The sequence below is a fragment of the Lissotriton helveticus genome, chromosome 1_1 (assembly GCF_964261635.1).
Source record: "Lissotriton helveticus chromosome 1_1, aLisHel1.1, whole genome shotgun sequence".
NCBI classification, from domain to species: domain Eukaryota; kingdom Metazoa; phylum Chordata; class Amphibia; order Caudata; family Salamandridae; genus Lissotriton; species Lissotriton helveticus.
This window is the reverse complement of record NC_136057.1, coordinates 673503065-673522792: the sequence shown is the minus strand read 5'-3', so window position 1 is coordinate 673522792 and position 19728 is coordinate 673503065. Positions and strand designations below refer to the sequence as shown.

At 42.9% G+C, this 19728-nt stretch overlaps 1 protein-coding gene across 1 annotated transcript in view; it reads right to left on the bottom strand.

The window, feature by feature from the left end:
- GRM3 (glutamate metabotropic receptor 3) overlaps nucleotides 1-15633 on the bottom strand; it is a 1294065-nt gene extending 1278432 nt beyond the window's left edge. Inside the window, exon 1 of the mRNA XM_078674187.1 lies at nucleotides 15175-15633. The gene's annotated coding sequence lies outside the window, so the exon portion shown is untranslated. The remainder of the gene's footprint in view (nucleotides 1-15174) is intronic.
- Nucleotides 15634-19728: the final 4095 nt, after the last annotated feature.

The window sequence follows — 19728 nt, the reverse complement described above, 5'->3', positions numbered from 1 at the left end:
GCAACAGTAGGGAAAGCATTGGATAGCGTAGGGGTAAAAATTACTATTCCCACTCCAGTGAGTGCAACAGTAAGGAAAGCGCTGGATAGCGTAGGGGTAAAAATTACTATTCCCACTCCAGAGGGTGCAACAGTAGGGAAAGCGTTGGATAGCGTAGGGGTTAAAATTACTATTCCCACTCCAAAGGGTGCAACAGTAGGGAAAGCGTTGGATAGCGTAGGGGTAAAAATTACTATTCCCACTCCATTGAGTACAACAGTAGGGAAAGCGCTGGATAGCGTAGGGATAAAAATTAATATTCCCACTCCAAAGGGTGCAACAGTAGGGAAAGCGTTGGATAGCGTAGGGATAAAAATTACTATTCCCACTCCAGAGAGTGCAGCCTTAGGGAAAGCGTTGGATAGGGTAGGGGTAAAAATTACTATTCCCACTCCAGTGAGTGCAACAGTAGGGAATGCGCTGGATAGCGTAGGGGTAAAAATGAATATTCCCACTCCAAAGGGTGCAACAGTATGGAAAGCGTTGGATAGCGTAGGGATAAAAATTACTATTCCCACTCCAGAGAGTGCAACATTAGGGAAAGCGTTGGATAGCGTAGGGGTAAAAATTACTATTCCCACTCCAGTGAGTGCAACAGTAGGGAAAGCGCTGGATAGCGTAGGTGTAAAAATTACTATTCCTACTCCAGTGAGTACAATAGTAGGGAAAGCACTGGAACCCACAACAATAAAAAAACAAACTATCAAATGTTTTATTACATTTAGTTTTCAATATACACATAATTAATATATACATTTAAATTTATTATTATTAACAAACATAATAAAAAATATAATTACACATTATTTTACACTATAATATCCACCACACACACCTAAAATTATTTACACAATTACATTTATTAATTACTAATTAATTAATTATAATTAATTTTTTTAATAATTAAGTAATTAATTAATTACCAGGTTTCACACCATATCCACTTATAAACACCACAACACAAACCTATAATTAATTACACATTTACAATTAATAATTACTAATTAATTAATGATAATTATTTTAAAAAGTATTTAATAATTAATCATTAAATAATTAATTACTCACCACCCTTCACACCATTTACACATATAAACTCCACAACACACACCTAAAATTAATTAAACAATTAACATAATTAATTATTAATTGACTAATTGAAATTAATTAACAACTAATTATTAAACAATTATTAATAAATTAACACATTAATTAATCAATTAATTTTATATAATGAAATTACTTCCCACCCTATTCCCCTATAAACCCACAACCCGCTACGGAACTAATAACACAAAATTCAACATAAAATACATTAATAACTAATACAATTCCAAAACATATAATAAAATGACAAACAATTCTCTTCAAAAACACTAAAATACATAACATTATTAATGAATCGATATTTTTGTAAACTATATTTTTCTAAACGATATTTATTACAACTATATTATTGTTATCGATATTACTTACCTATCAGACGATATTATGGTCAAACTATATTTTTGTTGTTGATATTTCTTCCTCTCGATATTTCTGCGGAGATGTTTATGTAAAACAATATTTCTCCGTCGATATTCCTACTCTGCACCGTACCCATATCTCTATATGTGTCTTATAATTACTTATAATACAAACACACTGAGGGCCTGATTTAGAGTTTGGTGGATGGGTTATTCTGGCAGAAACTTGGCAGATATCCCATCTGTCTTCTTAATGGTGCTACAGGATATAATGCACTTGTAGTAAGACGGGTGGTATAGTCTCCACATTTGTGATGAAATAACCCACTCGGCAAACTTTGAATCAGGCCCTGAGTTTCTTACCACTGTCCAGTTGCAAAAATGCAGGGTATGCTCAAAAGCGTGACAAATGTTAAAATTGAAGCAATATTCAATGTTTTAGTACAACCATCCAATTCCTAAATGTTCAGCTGCCTGTCATTGTAAATCCTCTGGGGAAATATGCCTACGCTGTGGCACAAAAGACACTATTAGCACATTACAGCATAGTTGAACTTGAGAGTAACTCTACATTCACAAATGTTTATTCATTTTTTCTAATCCCTGTTCCTCTGTCTGTTGCAGTTTTTGTCCCTACTCTTCTAATGAAGCATTGGTTAATCAATAAGCCTGGAACTGTGCACTAATTCATACAAGCAGCATTTCAGCATGCTTGTCTTAGCCTGATTTTATTTTGCATGTGTTCACACTTTAACGCCATACCTATTGGTTTGCCAAGGGTTGGCTCATTTACATTAATTAATAGGCTATGTAATATTTTGGTAAACATGATAACTGATATCCCAAGGGTCAATAGGCTCACAACTGTGTGTGTTCCTCTTTGCAGAGAATGTGGTGCTGATACATATTACAGGATATTCCCGCAAGATTCAATAAACTTTTATTCACTCCAGGCCATTGTCTCCCAATGTCAAAAAAGCAACAAGAATTACATTTATGAAGTCACAGTATATAATTAGGCACTCCTTCATTACAATAGGGAAGGTTTTGGCATGGCAAATATTTTTATATTTTGTTGGCGTCTACCAGCTAAGACATGACTGGTAGTCTATGCAAACTGTGTCAAAGTATTTGTACCTTCACAAGCAGGGAATGGAATCTTGGATTTATATTCCAAATTTGGGGCAAAGTGATTATCACAATACTGAAGAATTAGTGGGATGAAGTAATTCGAGAACCAAGTATGCCAGTGAGCTCCTGTGCCTTTCACCATGGCAGAGCTGTAGACAAACAGGAATGTATTTTTAATAAATGAAAGCCCAGAGGCACTGGAACTCGGGGTGTGGGGGTGTTGCAGCACCCCTGGATATCAGGTTCTGCCCTGTTTTTAAAGGTAGACTTTAATCAATCAATCAATTGCCTTGTAAAGCATGACTGCTAAACCATAAGGATCCCAAGTCCCTGGGGGTGGGGAGAACTGAGAATCCATCCAAGGCACTGTGGTTCAGTCGAAGAGCCAAGTCTTGAGGTCTTTCTTGAATTGATGCAGTTACTGTGATTGTCTGAGGTGGAGAGGCAGGGTGTTCCAGGTCTTTGCTGCGAGGTAGGAGAAGGATCTTCGTCTGGCCGTGGTCTTGCTGATATTTGGGACAGCTGTCAGGGCTAGTTGGGTGGAGCAGAGGTCTTTAGTGGGTGGTGTAATGCAAGGCGGTGACTGAGGTATGCAGGTCCCATGTCACTTAGGGCTTTGTAGGCATGTGCTAGGAGTTTTAAGTTGATTCTTTTGTTAACTGGGAGCCAGTGGAGGTCCCTCAGGTGGTCAGTGATGTGGCTGCGGCGGGGATATTGAGGATGAGTCTGGCAGAGGTGTTTTGAATGTTCTGCAGTTTCTTGAGGAGTTTCTGGGTGAGGCCAGTGTAGAGTGCATTGCTGTAATCGAGTCTGCTGCTCATGAGTGCGTGGGCGATGATCTTGCGGTTCATGGTGAGCGAGGAGTTGATAATGATACTATGGTTTTGCTTGTGGACTGTGGGGGTACCAAACATATGCGGATCACCAGGAGTTGTCCCAGGCAGAGGGGGTGTAGCCCAGGATGAGAACTTCGGTCTTCCCTGAATTTATATTGAGGCAGCTGTCCTTTATCCAGGTGTCGACAGCCTTCATCCCGTCGTGGAAGTTGTTGTTGGTGACTCTGGCTTCATTGGTGAGGGAAAAGATCAGCTGGGTGTTGTCGGCGTAAGAGACGATGTTGATTCTGTGGCTTGAGATGATGACTGTGAGGGGGGCCATGTAGATGTTGAAGATAGTAGGGCTCAGAGAGGAGGCCTGAGGCACTCCGCAACTCATCTCTGTAGGTTCAGAGTGGAACAGTGGTAGTCTGACTCTCAGTGTTCAGCCAATAAGGATGGAGCAAAGTCATTCCAGGGCTTTGTCACGGATGCCGGCGTTGTAGAGTCTTGTGCATAAGGTGCGGTGGGAGACTGTGTTGAAGGCCGCTGACCGGTCAAGGAGGATGAGGGCTGCAGTTTTGCCTTGGTTGAGGAGGGTAGGGACATCATCTCTGGCAGCTAGGAGGGCAGTCTCTATGCTGTGGTTGTTTCGGCAGCCAGATAGGGAGATGTCCAGCATGTGGTTCACTTCCATGAACTCGGAAAGTTGGACATTGAGGGCCTTCTCAATGACCTTGGCTGGGAAGGGGAGTAGGGAGATGGGTCTGAAGTTCATGAAGTCCTTCGGCTAGGCAGAGGGTTTCTTCAGCAAGGGGTTGATCTCTACATGTTTCCAGTCTTCCAGGCATGTGGTGGATTTGATGGAGCTGTTGATGGTGCAGCAGAGTTTGGGGGCAATGGAGGTACCAACTTTGTTAAATATGTGGTGCAGGCGGCGTCCGAGGGTGCTCGGAAGTGAATGCTCTTCATGATCTTGAGGGTGTTGTCAGTGGTGAGGTGAGTCCAGCTGAGCTGGGTCTGCTGGGGCCCAATGTCTTTGGGTGTGGTGGTTGCGAGTGGGGTGAGAGGGTCTCGGATACAGAGGCTCTAGAAGCTGTTGTAGATCTCCTTAATCTTACTGTGGAAGAAGGTGCTAAGGCTGTTGCACAGGTTTTGGGCGGGTAGAATATCTGCTGTCTCTGTGCTGTACTTAATGCCGAGAGATGTCAGCTGACAAATTGCTACTAATTCTCTTAAGGTGGACATTTATGTATACTTTGATGTTATCTCTTTGCAAAAGAGAACATTTTGCAACTTTAACTAAATGGCTCTGTGGTACACAAGCGAGAAAGGTAGATGTTGACGATTTTGAAATACACATGCAAATAAAGTCTTATGCATATTTTAGAAGTTAAACTCAACAAGAATTTCTCAAAATTCTAGTGCCAAGGGATGTGAAGATGTCTCACATAAACTTAATTCCGAAGCGTCATTAATACATTTTTCAGGGCTGTGGTGCTTAATGTTTTGACTTCTGTGGACCCCCACTTAATCATTACTGGAACACGGGGACCTCCACTGAATCATCATTGGAATCCAGAGATCACTCGAGTCATTATTGGAAGATGAGTCGTGCAGGAGAGGCAATGTGAGGTTTGGGCAAAGAGATGTTTTGCACCGCGTGATTTTCCACAGAGTTGCATAGTGCAATGCAATGTCCTTGCATGGAGATACATTGCGCCGCTCTGGTTCCGATAGGCAACATTGAGCGAGGTGATGTCCTTGCTTGGAGAAGTGTCATGTAGCAATAGTTCTGATGGGCTATACAAAGTCCTTGCATGGGGGAACTCTGCACAGCAAATGTGATACATTAGTTCCTAGGGCAATGTGTTGAGCAGCAGAGTCAATGTACCACTTCTGCAGAAAATGCACCACGGAGCGCAGGGAATGCATCAACTCTGCAGAATCCACATGTGCTGGTAGAGGATCTTCATCCCCACTTCCAAAGGCTTCCACACCACATCTTCAACTTCAGAAACCAAAGCATCGGCCAGGACTGTGCTTTCCCTCTGGTAGCTTGCCAAAGAGCAGTCAGGACGAACTTAGAAACACTTTGTAAAGTATTTGTGCAACACATCAAACAGTGTAAAGTGAAAACACAAAACAAAAAGATCACACACAGTTATAAGTTCAGGCCGACCACAATTGAGCATGGGCCAACTACAGGGACCCAGTTATACCTGCTGAACAAAGTACCTTGAATCCTGGTTGAGGAGAGTTGCGTGAATACACATTTAAAATACGTCACACAGCAGAGGCAATGTGTCGTTTCTGAGATGCAGTGATGCTGCAGTGAAGTCAAGGATCCAATTGACTGGGCTTGTAATACAGATTCTGGTGTCCAGGATGTGAGACACAACAGAGGCGATGGTTGATACCAGCAAAAACAAGGTCAGAAAAGTGGAGGAGGTAGGAAAAATGTTGGATTGAAGACCACCCTAAGGCTGTCAGGTCTAATAGGTACCATGGACCCTGGGGCAAGGAATGAAAATAGACCCTTTGTTTCCTGGTTTAGAAATAAAGTGCAGCCATAATTGTTGTTCAGTGGGTCCCTACATCCCATGGGTCCTGATGCCAATATAGTATCCACTCTATAGATGGCTGCACCCATTGAGTCCATAAAGTTAAAATCTACATTCTGAACAGCCTATTCAGCTTCGTAAATCATTATTTTCTCATTTTGTGTACCAAAGGTCTGGAAGAATATTTTTTGTCCCTGCTGTTTTCAAGAGTCAGAATTATGCTCACAAAACTCTATCGGGATTGTCTGCCTCTGGATGACAGGTGGCAATTGACCAGTCTTGCCATATTGCCTGTGTGTATTACAAGCCATGGAGTCCTATAAACTCTTTATCTATAAATACCTTTCATTTAGCAGACCTTGTATAATCTGATTTATTCGACTTTTGGCAAAGTTGGGTAATGTCCCACCGCTTTCTGATACCATTTTTTATAATGCTTCACCAGTCCTATGTTGGGTGTTCTGGTGGTTAATATTTTAGAGCCTGAAGACCTGGAAGGTTTAGGACCCATTTAAAGTTTCAAAGGTTAAACCTCTATACTTGGCAAATATAAAGTAAAGATACCCATTGGATTGATTTACTTAAAGTACGAATTATGAAAATAATCCACATACTGGTGTTCTGAGCTATAATGTAGCTTTTAACAAAGTACTTTAACATTCATCTGTTTGCCAATGTTTCAAACAAAAATCATAACAATGGGGTTACATGCCCAAAATGAATCATTAAAGATGCAATTATTGAGAGAAAATTGCGCCATGCATTCATGTTCCGTGTGGTGATAAGAAGGTGCCATGCCCAGTAATCGAATAATTGAAAACCAATTCATTGTTTTATAGCAATATCCATGAACTGTGAATGTAATCCTTTAAGAATGCCTCCAGGATGCTTGTATCGGGGGCTATGTAAAAATAGGTAAACACGGATATTTTTAAGCCCAGTTAATAGGGAATTGGGTTATTTGTAGGTGCAGGCATTTACCCTCAGCTAGTAGTAATACCACAATCATTGATATGGCTAGTCAAGTCTCAATGAATGATTCCTTGGTCAACCCTTGGTAGCTTAGCAAACATGCAGTCAGGCTTAATCAAGTATGTGTAAAGCATTTAATAGCATCAAAACAGTAAATAAGTAAAAGACACAACATAATATAAATCCAACACCAATTTATAAAAATAGAGCATCATTTTATCTACAAAACAACAGCAAAACAAAAAGAAATCCAAGGTAGGGAACTGGAGGTATGAATTTCTAAAGATTAAAATTGTGCATTCTAGCACCAAAAAGCTTAAAGTACAACTCGTGGATATTTGGTCGCGCTGAACAGGGACAAATTCAAAGTTTTAGGCTGACCGCGATGGCACACTTGTCGAATAGGCTACGGGCTAGGTCCTGGTCAAAAGTTTACCTTCCGATTTATTCTTTTTCTTGGAACTTTTCTCGATGATGAGTTGTTGGGTCCCCCAGATCCAGCATTTAATTTGACGATGACAGCCTGCTGCATCACTATTGCTTGCTGAACCTCTGGAAGCCTTTGCCCTGGACATCGAGAGCGAGGTGCTCCGGAGCATTCAGTGGTAAAAACGAGCACAGTCAGGGCGATTTGTGAGCCCTCCTGGAGCTTTGCTGCACAACTTTGCAAAAAGTATCCAAACTTTGAGATACTGTTAGTTCTGAATTTCTTTGGGGAAAATAAGAGTCCACTAGCTCAGATCAAGGCTTCAGAGACTCTGGATTTCCTGTTTGAGGCTAGTACATAATTTCCCACAATGCACCTGCATAGTCCAGAAAAACAACATCGGGCCTGCTCTTTGGCTTTATCAGGTGACTTCTTCCAGCACTATTATGCCTGTGGCTGATCAGGGATTTCTTTGTGCCAGGCAGAGTGCTTTCTATGTTGAACCCGGTGAGTGCAGTAGTGCAATGCGGTGCAGACCAACGGTCCAGCAAAGCAGTCCTTCTTAATTTGTTCCAAGAAGTATTCTAAGAAGGTCCTGCAGCTCTCCCATATATGTTCATCATTCTGGGTTGGCAGGAGAGGGACATCCCAACCATTAGGGTTTATGGTTCCTTCCACTGCTGTGACCACTTCCTGTGAAGTGCTGCATATTTATGACCCAGAATGCACTGTTAGAGAAATTCTCTCATTGGTGTTTGTGTCTGTGTAATACAACCCAAGGTTGTGGCTAACAACTGTCAACACTCCTCTTCCACTGCCCCTCCTACTCTGATTAGAGGGATCCCATCTGGCTGGGGACCATCAGAGACACACTTGCATATTGACCCTGCAGGCCCGCACTCTAGCTTCTGCAACACCATCACAAACCAATTATGCTGGCAGCGTCATCTCCATCAAGAGCAACCTCCAGAGAAATCCTCCAAAAAGGCTAGCTGTTACACCCAAGAACTCAGAAAAGCTAAACGGGACAGCAAACAGCTAGAGATGAGACAGCGTGCCAGCAAGAACACCTCTGACAGGGCAACCTTCAAGACTTCCCTGAACCTCTACTACTGCCTGCTGAGGGCAACAAAGAAGACAGCCAACAAAAACAACATCAAACCCTCAATGGAACTGTGTGACAACCATGCCCACTTCTTCCACAACAAGATTGCAACCATATAGAGAAACTTCCAACCTGCATTGTCCCCCTTGGCTTATCCCTCAGCCCCATGCTCTTCAATGCATATATGACTTCACTAGCTAACATCATCACATCACACGGTCTCAACATAATTTCCGACACAGACGACATCCAAGTCATCCTCTCACCCACCGACAACCCCACCACCACCAGAACTAACTTCCACATTTGAGTGACAAACATCGCCGACTGGATGAAGAACAACTTGCTGCAGCTGAACACAGACATGATGAAAGTACTGAGCTTTGGTAGTATTAGCAACACATCGAACCACTCATGGTGGCTATCAGATTTTTGACCCATACCCATTCACTCCGACCACCACAGAATCCTCCCACTTTTCCCTCCGATCACACCAGAAGCATCAAAATCATCATTGAGAACAAGCTCACCATGAAATCACAGATCAACGCTGTCTCCTTGGCCTGCTTCCTCACTCTGTGCATGCCATGTAAGATCTTCAAGTGGCTACTCCTACACATGAGGCACACCAGGACACAGGCCCTCATCACCAGTCGACTGGACTATGGCAACACCCTCTATGCAAGAATCGCTGCACACCTCCTACGGATACTTCGGCCCATACAGAATGCGGCAGCCATTCTCATCCTCAGCCTTCCCTGACAAACTCACATCACATTGCACCTCAGGCAAATCCACTGGCTCCCTGTACAGAAGAGATGCCAATTTAAGCTGCAGACCCATGCACAGAAGGCTCAACACAACCAAGAACTTGCATACATTAACCACTGCCTGACCTTCCACCAACCGCCAAGATGACTACACTCTGCCTCCCTTTCACTTGTCCATAATCCTTGCATCTACTGAAGCAGAAGTGAAGGACACACCTTTTCCCACATCGCAGCAAAGTCCTGGAACATCCTCTCCACTCACCTCCTGACCATCACCTCATTTACTGAATTCTGAATGGCCCTCAAGACCTGGCTGTTCGAATAATCCTCTGGTACCTGCAAGCACCTGGAGACCCTCTCAGGTGATTAGATGTGCTTTTAAATCCTGATTTATTGCTATTGTCTCTGCTTTTTATAACAATGCACCCTACCCTTGGGACACCAAAGGCAGACCTTAGGGGGTGACTTAAAAGTCATAAAAATGTAGTTTTGGACTTTGGAAGTACTTTAATTCCAAAGTCGAATGTGGACATAGTTTTATTTTAAAACCAGGTCTGCAAGGCAGGCCTGGCTTTAAAATGACACCAGCCACTACAGCATTGCACCCTTAAGTGTAATTACGTCCATTGAGGTCTCTAAACCTACATGTCCTACCATGTACTAGGGACTTACAGGTAGGTTGTCTTTGCCAAGTAGAATTATACCAATTATGATGTACCTTTAGAGGACAGAACACCTGCCTGTCCTGGTAGCAGAGCCCAGGGCACTTTCAGAGTCCTCCCTAGCATCAGTTAAAAATGGGGGGATGGGGCAAGAAGGATGACTTTCCTACACAGTTGTGTCCATTGGTTAGTTCTCCATATACAGTGATGTATGTATTCAGGCTCTTCTGTAAATAACATGTTTCATCCCAATCATAACTCCTTAAGATAGTCTCATCAGGACGTTAAGTGGCCTAATGTGAATATGTGACAAATAGAGAAAAATGTCTATTACTTCCTATCTACAAAATAGGGATACATGGTGGAAGGCACCCCTTGCTATATAGAGTGCACACATATCCTTTCAGGTCCGGTGCTAGCCAAGACCTTTTGATTTTACTACAATATGTAAAATATTCTTACATAAAGGGGCTTTCAGCCACATCTCTTCATCTATTGGTATGCCATTGTGTCATCCACATTTTGCTTCTGCCCACTACTGCATACAACATAGGACAGTGGGTCAGCTTACTTATGCCACTGGTTAACTTCACTTTTAGCGACTACATTTGGCTCTCTCACAAGGAGCACATCTGCGCACAAGCTAGTTCCCTTCAGTGGCTGTGTTTTTGTTTTCTCCTTATGATAATTACTTCACTGTTACGCCAGCCTCGCCCTCGCCGCCGTACCACAAATACGAAGAGCCACCGCCGGAGGCAGATCCTTCTCCTACCTGGCGGCCAAGACATGGAACTCCCTCCCCATCCACCTTCGGCTGACCCAGGACCACCTCGCCTTCAGGAGACAACTCAAGACCTTGCTGTTCGAGCAGTAGCGGCCCCCTTCCCCCAAGCGCCTTGAGACCCTTCCGGGTGAGTAGCGCGCTATACAAGTGTTTGATTGATTGATTGAGTGTTGTCTTTGTGTGAAGAGCTTGATGTGATAGCAGGACACTTCTGATTCACATTTCATCTTTATCAGATTCCATCTCTTGCCAATGCTATTGTAAATACCTTTTGGAGTGATTTGCTTATCTGACAGCTGCTATTTTATACCATACCAGATCAGATTGTGTCCATTTGAAATTGTTCTGTATTAAATTATCCTCTTTTTACTTTTTTTCTCTCCTTTATTTCCTTCGTTTTTATAATTTTATGCTTTCTTTTCTTTCTTTTTCTTCTTTTGTTTCCTTCTTTTTTCTTTCTTTTTCTTTCCTTGTCTCTCTTTCTTTCTAGTTCATACATTTTTCTTTCTTTCACCTTCATTTATTCTTGCATTTTTCTTTCTTTCTTCCTTTCTTTCTTTCTTTCTTTCTTTCTTTCTTTCTTTCTTTCTTTCTTTCTTTCTTTCTTTCTTTCTTTCTTTCTTTCTTTCTTTCTTTCTTTCTTTCTTGTCTCTTTCCTTTCTCCTTCTATTTCTTTCCTTTCTCTTTCTATTTCTTTTCTTTTCTTGCTCTTTCTTTCCTCCTTCTTGCTCTTTCTTTCCTCCTTCTTGCTTTCCTTCTCTTTCCTTCATTTTTTACTTCTCTTTCTTTCTCTCTTTCCTTCTCCCTACCCTTCATTATCTCTCGTTCTTTCTGCTATGAAGGCAAGAAACTTGCAGCCAATGCTGGCATGATTGACTTAAACTATGACTTAACAAACCAATAATTGATGGGTGACTAGGGGCCAATGCCAGACCTATTGGCTTTGCCAATGCTTGTTGTCAGTGAAAACACAATATAGTACAATGTAGTTGCCAGTTACGGTCACCAAAACAAAGAAGTTAATTTTAATACATCATGTCTTGAATATGAAACTCTGCACCTGTTTTGACCTATTGTCTGGTACAAGACATAAAAAAGTACCAGATGTTTTCTTCAGCAATGTTATAATGACACGTACCACCCACTTGCTATGTGTGCCAATCTGGCTTTATTAGTTCAGCCTATGGAGTACACCTGACGATGGTAACATCATGGCAAATTATTTGCATTTAGACTCTTTAGGTTCAATGACAGGGTGGCATCTGTGTGAAGCGTTCCGTGAGATGCAATGTCTACTGAGATTACAATGATGCTGCGGTCTAGTGCTCCCATAATTGAGACAGTTTCCCATACACTGAGGTTAGCGGACAGGATGTTGGCTCAAATTTGCATGTGGCCTCAATCATAACTTAGGTGAAATGCATATACTAGGCACTTAGAATACAAAGTGAGCCTGTAGAAACTATTTGTAATTCATGAATGTTATTTATAAATGAGAAGAGTGCTAAAGTAATCATCTTGGTGTAATATTGTGTGTGCAGGCACGCTTGCCTCTATAGATAGTTGGTCCAAAGATTCTTAGCAATATAGAATAATATTATTGTTTTTTTAGAATAAGGTTGAGGTTTGTATATGTTTTGATTGATGTGATTAACCGCACCACCTGGAAATGGTGGTTATATGTTTGAAAGTTAGTATGGAAGTTCCAACTGTGGGTTGTCCTCTCTCAGGTGGTCACCTCATGTTTCATAGTTAGCTTGTTTTATTCAAATCATGAGTGACCATTTTGAAATAGAGAATGAGAACTGCCTCTATATTAAGTAACACCCTTTTCAAAGCTCCACAATGTTAATCTAGCCATAGCACAGCTAAGACAGTCTGGTCCTCTGTATAACTCTTTGTCAAATCAATGGTGCAGATCAGGTCAGTGCACCTTATCACAATGAATGCTCTGTTCCCAGTGCAACTGTAAACTTGTGTCTGGCCTGAAGCTGGTCCACCTGTCCAGTGCTGCAAGTGGGTGAAGTAGGCACCAACATCTGACCCCAGGGTGCAGTCCAAGGGACCTCCTCATCTCTCTTTTAAGGGGCGTCCTCGGGAGAAAACTGCCTTTGCCACCTCTGTGTTGTGCCCAGTCAGTGCACCTCCAGGCACCTCCCTTGCCTCTGTGCCTGCTACAACATGGTGTGGGTGTAGATGCAAAGTGTTTCCTCAGTTACATGGTACCACACCAGCTTCAGCAGCCCCTTCTGTAATACCAAGGTACCTCGGGGTACAACAGCAAGCATGCATATCTGTTGCACCCCTTAGTCACTGCTGATAATATGGCAACAAGAATTCTGTGTTTTTAATTGCAATGTGCCCAAATAGCCACATTTTGTGAGCCTCGGGAAATAACTTCACTTCCCTGTGCATAGATTATCCCCTGTACAAAAAACCGCCATGCTTAAACGCGTGCTATACAAATCTTAAGCGTCATATATAAAATGATCATTTGGTTTTGGGACAACTCTTATGTTCATTAATTGTAAAATTACGAAACGTTTATTTCAAGTGTGCACTTTGTCTAGTTTGTAATCTTGTCAGTTTTGCAGCATAGTGAGAGACTGCAGCAGTTTCACTCCCTTCACAGACTGTATGTCATGCCACTTCTGACGTGGTGTAGGTAGACTAATGCTGGGAGGGAGCTCGTCGCTGCATCTCCTGGTATCCCGTTGAGGCTTGGCGATAACAAACCGAAAGTAAGAGGTTTTGGTTCGTGTTTCTGCCGGAGTCTTGTTTTTGTAATTGATGTGATTGAGGGGGCAGCGTGGAGATTTAGATGACACGTGTCAGTAAAGTGTGGGTCTGCTCTCCCTCGTGACAGCTAATGAGTTGCTCATGGACACACGCCTTTTAAGACCTGATGCGGAGCTCTTGGGGGTTTCTGCAGATGTGGGGTTTTAAAACTGGCTCTGTAAATCGAAAATAGACAAGTTGATACGAAATATAATTAATTTTAACGGCATTAGAACATGGTGCGCCGCCCTGATGAGGTCTTAGATGTGCGTGTTTTATTGATTGATATTAAGGTTGTACAAAACAATCTCATTGAAAATTCCTGTCAGTCAATCAAAACGGGCCTACCAACAGAATCATTTTAAAAGAAGTATGACAACTATTATAAAAAAATGTTACTTTCGTGCAATCAGATGTTCCATGCAATCGGTAAACAATGTTTCTAGGCTGGGTTTTCGCTATTTACAAGTCATTATAAAGTTCCTTAATCCGAGATGTTCAATTGAAGATAACCCAGACGTTGGCTCCCAGAATGTACTCCTCTGTTAGATGTAAGGGTAAGCCTGCAGTTCTATGACGTCATATGTGCACCCTACAATTAAATACATTCTTCCAGTGTGCCAATTTGCGTGGCCTCGGGCAACTGAGGGAGTTCAACTCTTATGATGATCACTAATCAGCCAATTAGGTAATCTATCAATTCGATGAGCTTCAATGAACTAATCAATAAAGCAATCCATATGTATCGTATGTTTTAAAAAACCCTGCACATGTCCATATGTATCTTAAGAATAAATATTGTATAAAGAGATATTATCAACTCAAACATTCTTGTTTTGGATGAATATATTTAAAGTAATATTGCGCTTTACTTCTCAATAATGGTACGCAGTTGGTTTCCCGTGGCCGTGCTGGCTCGCAGATGCGTTAATAATGCAGTATATACCTTGGTTGGCGTTTTCTAAAGCAGCAGCTTCGATGCCTAATACCTTCCACACTCTCTCCTAGCGGCTGTTTTTAATGTCCAGTTACTTCTGAGCTGGTCCCTAATGGATTTTGGCGAAATTAAAATTCTATTTTGTTTCCCGGAGAATCGAGGGTCGGTCAGGGGAGCCCGCCCCACTTTAATTTTCCCTTTTAATTCAGTGAGATGTGAACACTGGCTTATCCTGAAAGCCGAGAACAATGAAAATTCTCATGTTGTACCAAACTCTGTCAAACTGTAAATCGCATCATTGGAGTCTCTACCACTGCTTCTCACGTGTCATCCTTGCGGCCGGCAGACCGTCGCATCGCTTTACTTGGCACTGCACGGAGAGGCGACAACTTCACGAGCGGTGTTCTCTGCGCACAGAATAACATCCTTTCACACCAGTGTCCTGCATGCTCGCGGCGTCTGGTGCAGATAACAAAGAGCAACGTGAGGGCGCACTTAACAACACACAGTCGGGGAAAGTTAAAGACGCGCTAATTCAAAGATTGTTATCAGTGACTTGATTGCTTTTACAAAGCTCACCCTGAGTCAGCCACAACCACGGGCTACCATGCACAGCTTAAACAACGCCATCCTTTTATTATGACAGCACTGGGACTTCCCGCGTGTCCTGAAGCAGACGTAAACCTCTAACCACCGCGAGCCAAATTAGAAATAGGTAACTTACCGCGCTGTGGCCACCTGCACCTGGGGGCATCACCGTCCTGGTGTGTCTTCGCGGGCTGCGCTGAGAAGCTGGTATGTTTAGAAACGAACCAGGCAACTTTCAAGCACTTTCACCAACACGCGCCTTCTTCCCGTGGTGTGTCACCCGTGTGGGTGGGGGTCGCTCCAGTTCCCCCCGGCTGTGCTGTAAAGTACATCATTTATGTTATTCCACCTTTCCTCCTTTAAATCCAATGTTCACTTGTTTATGCTTTTACTCTAATAACCGCGCTTGTCCTAAATCGATTCTCCTTTCCTATTTGCTCTTCAGGTTCCCAGTGAAGCAGCTCTTCTTGGTAAGTTTCTTTAATTAAAGTATTTAAAGCAAGTTGAGTAAGGCGCAGAAGCTGAACGAAGCCCCTTCACTTAAGACGTTAAACTTCCCCCCTCTTTTGCGCTCTTGGTCGAACTTTGAAGCCTCTTTTGGCCGTGGCATGCCCGGCAGCCCTGACTGACAATTAGTCCTTAGTACAGTCCCTTGATCCCATGCTGTGCCTCAGTGAGAGAACATCCACTTTCTGCTCCTGCATTCATCCCACGATGAATGGTGCAAGGATCCAGCGAGCGGTCCCCAGGTCCTGTCTGGAGACGCTGCTGTCTCCTAGCAACGATAATCAATCTTGCTGGGGTAGATGCTACTGATAGCAGTGATTGGACGGCGCTCGGAGGCTTAGCCCCGCCCCTTCGTTTCTTGTTTCCGATGTCCCTGTAGAATGCTTTACTCTTTCCCGAGGATGCGGCTGCATAGCAGACGTTCCGATGCATGCAGGCAGACAAAGGGCTGGTTGCGGTACTGCAAACGTTACGCACTGGTATTTATACGAACACGCATGAAATAGCATGGTCCCGTGATCGTCATGTATGCTTTGAGAATAGATTCTGGCATATCATGTATAGCGGAAATCATTGAATACATAGGGAGTAAAACGCTGCAGAACACAGTGGTAAAAGTCAGTAGTGCAGAAGTAATAGACAATGCTTGAATGGATTCTGCCAGTCTAACAGAAAATCTGCAGCAGCACTACCCTGTCTGTTTTAATAATAGTCTCATCGAACAGATGATCCCAAGCGTTACTGGTAGGTCGAGAACAGAGAAAAAGTCTATGTTATTCTATCTTCTTTGGCTTGGTATTCCCCAGACGTTTTGCCTTCGTTCTCCTCTTTTTCACTGAACTTGTTTTTGTTTACATTAGGATTATGTGCACTTTCCCCTTGCTAACCACTGGCAAAATTGGTAAAATTGGCCTAGACTCAATTGACACAATTAATTTACTTAGAAGTCCCTAATACATGGTACTAAATGTACCCAAGGTCGGTAAATTAAATTCTATAAATGGGCTGCAATGCTATGTGCCACCCACTAAATTAGCACTGTAAAACATGTCTCAGGCCTGCCAATGCAGCCTGTACTGCAGTTTTAAACTAGCCTTTGACCAGGCAAAATAAACCTTTTTTCAGGAGAATACCTTCATTTTAATACGTATAAGTCACCCCCTACAGAAGTGCCTAAAGGCTCATAGGGCAGGGTGCATGATATTTAAAATGTAGGACAATTGTGATTAAGTTTTACATGTGTGCTGAATGTGAAAAATTCCTTGAGTGATTTTTCACTGTTGTAAGACTATCTCTCGCATAGACTAACACTGGCTTACCCTATTAAACTTAATTTGTGATAACTTCAGTTTGGGGACAGGTAGAGAAATGCTTCTTCCACCAATGTGAAATGTAATTTAAAAGCCTATTTAATGGTAAAGTCAGATTTTAAGTAACTATTCTAAAAAAATTTTTTTTTTGCCTAAACCAAATGTGCCTTCCTGCCAATCTACAGCTTAACATGCCTATAAATGTCTGTACTGTTGTGGGTTGTGTACTCCGTCCAGACATGGGGACAAAAGGGAGCACTACATATATGGATTGGAGCAAGCTTACTAACAAAAGGGGAGACACTGCTTTGTTTCTTTGAACTAAACATATAATGGGGGGACCAAGGGTCTATACCCTGTCGGATTGAACACCTGCCAATAAGGAGGCATTTTAAATGGCAGACAGAGGGTGCAGGAACCTTTTCAGTGTGTTTGCTAAGGGGCCAAAATGGGATTAGGTGTGAAGGGAGTGAGTCTTCCTGACAGGGTGACTGAGGAGGAGCTGTGTCCTGCCCTGATTACACTTCGAAGGGCCAGCCTTTCAGCACACACAAAATAATTTGACACCAGGCTTGCCCTAGGCTTTGCCGTCCTAGATAGTTTGGAGCCAAACAGAGGGGAAGGGGAAGAACTGACCCAAACCAGTTGAGGATTAGGCAAGAGATTTTCCCCACATAAATGCTGGCCCCTGGTAAAAATGTGACACCTTTGGAACCGCTCATTAGAACACTCCTGAACCCGTGGAAGATTCAGTTGAAGGACTGCCTTGCTGTCTGAAATAGGAAGATTAGACCAACGTGACTTAAACCCAGGATCCCAGAAATGACTCTTAGGGTATGTTGGCTGACCTCCTGTTTGAGCTACAGGGACACAACAAGCTTCCAGTAGCCTTTCCTGCAACTACCCAGCACCAACTCAACCTGCATAGACCTGGCTGGACCCTGCTGCTTGCCCCTGCTGAAGTGAGTCCTGACCCCCAAGATTTGCCTTACCCGTCCTAGACCCGTAAAAGGTGTCAGAGTGTACTACTCCGACTTCAAAATTGTACTCCAGATGAAAACCCAGAAGTTCTGGTCTCTTCGCATCAATAACGAGTCTGTGTCACCCAACAATGTGAAGTTCCAGAGGCGACTTGCTCTTTGCACTGAAAATGAACTTCTCGTGACTCCAGCTGATGCAAAACTTCAGCGGTAATCTGCTCATTGTGCTGAGAGCGACCTCCTCGCAGCTCCCATCAATGCTAAGCTCAGGTTGAAGTTCATTGTGTGCAACTGGACTGAGCAGAAGATAAAGCTTCCTCCCTAATGAACTTGGTCCCTGTATTTGGCCCACGCTCAATTGGGGTCGGCCTGAACTTTTGATTTTCATCAAAGTACAGTAAGTGCACTTTGTGTTTTTTTTGGTGCTATTTTCACCGGAAACATTAAAAATCCATAACGTTGGTTCTACTTATTTAATTTTAATCATTTTGGAGTAATAATATTTATTTTTAATATCTACCCTTTAGTTCTAAATTTGTTTGCCATTTTTCTTGGGTTATGTTTTCGCTTTGTTACTGTTTGAGTGCTGCATACACACTTTGCAGGTTGCCTCTAAGTTAAGTGTGACTGGCTTTGTTCCAATGCCAAGCAACCGGAGGGTTAAAAATAGGTGTATTTAGTGACTTTTCCGGTTCACCCTAACAAGGTTTCTATTATTTGAGTGGGTCTCTCTGCCATCTTCACTAATAAGCCAATTTATTACAAATATAATACTGCAAGAAACCACAGACAATATTTTAAAGACTAAGTGGTCGATTCCAATCTCGTTTGGAAGGGCTCCGAATTGGCTAAACCGATCCAGAACCCTTGTTCCCGACTGAATTGTTCACAGTTCCGAATGACCAAGTACGATGCCTTGAAAACCTTGGGGATGACCGAATTGCTTCCGGTAGACATGGGGGGGAGGGGGTAGAGCCTTCCAGAGCCAATTCGTACAGGTCTATGGACTCAGTTTTCTGAGCGAGCAAGTACTATGAACGATTCGGACAGCCTTTCCAATTTGGTTTGACTGGATCAAAAAGGCTTCCGGAATTGGTATTTGGGGGTCTGTAACAGGACCCCATTTCACGCAAGGCCTTCCAAATCGGGCCTGTGGGGGGTACCCATGGGTCCCCTCTTCCCAACCATGCACAGTGTGACAGGCATCAAGGGGTGCCCGCCACAGGGTGCACAATTTTCCCCAAGCACCCATTCTGTTAATGCGATCCTGTGTACGCGTTCGGTACACAGGCTTCCATTGAAGTCAACAGGAGTCAGACCAAATTGTGTCCAGATACATTCAAATGCATCATACTCATTCAGTCAGACTCCCCTGATCCACGTCGTACAGAATACATTCCGGACCGAGGCGTTCGGTATGCTTTCCAAATGAGATCAGTATCGGGCCTCTAAGGGCCTGATTCACAAAGTTAAACTTACACTTTTGTGTAAGTTTACAATTTTTTCCTATTCACAAAGGTATTTTATGAGTGGCTAGGGAAAGAAGTAATTGCTCCAGTCCTCACTTCGCTTCTGAACACTTCTTTCAGCTCTGGTGAGGTCCCTAGTAACTGGAAGCATGCCATGGTGGTGCCATTGTTAAAAAAAAGTCACTCGACCCTGCTCTCCCAGAAAACCTTAGACCTATATCTCTTCTACCCTATGTGGCTAAGATTGCGAAGAAACATCTGAACTACCAATTGTCCCTATTCTTGGAAGAGAGACAAGCACTGCATGAAACTCAATCTGGGTTTAGACCCAAACATAGTACTGAGACGGCTCTTCTGTTTGCCTCAGAGGCTCTAAAAATGGCAGCCGATGAGGGTAGAACTACCGGACTCATCCTCCTTGACC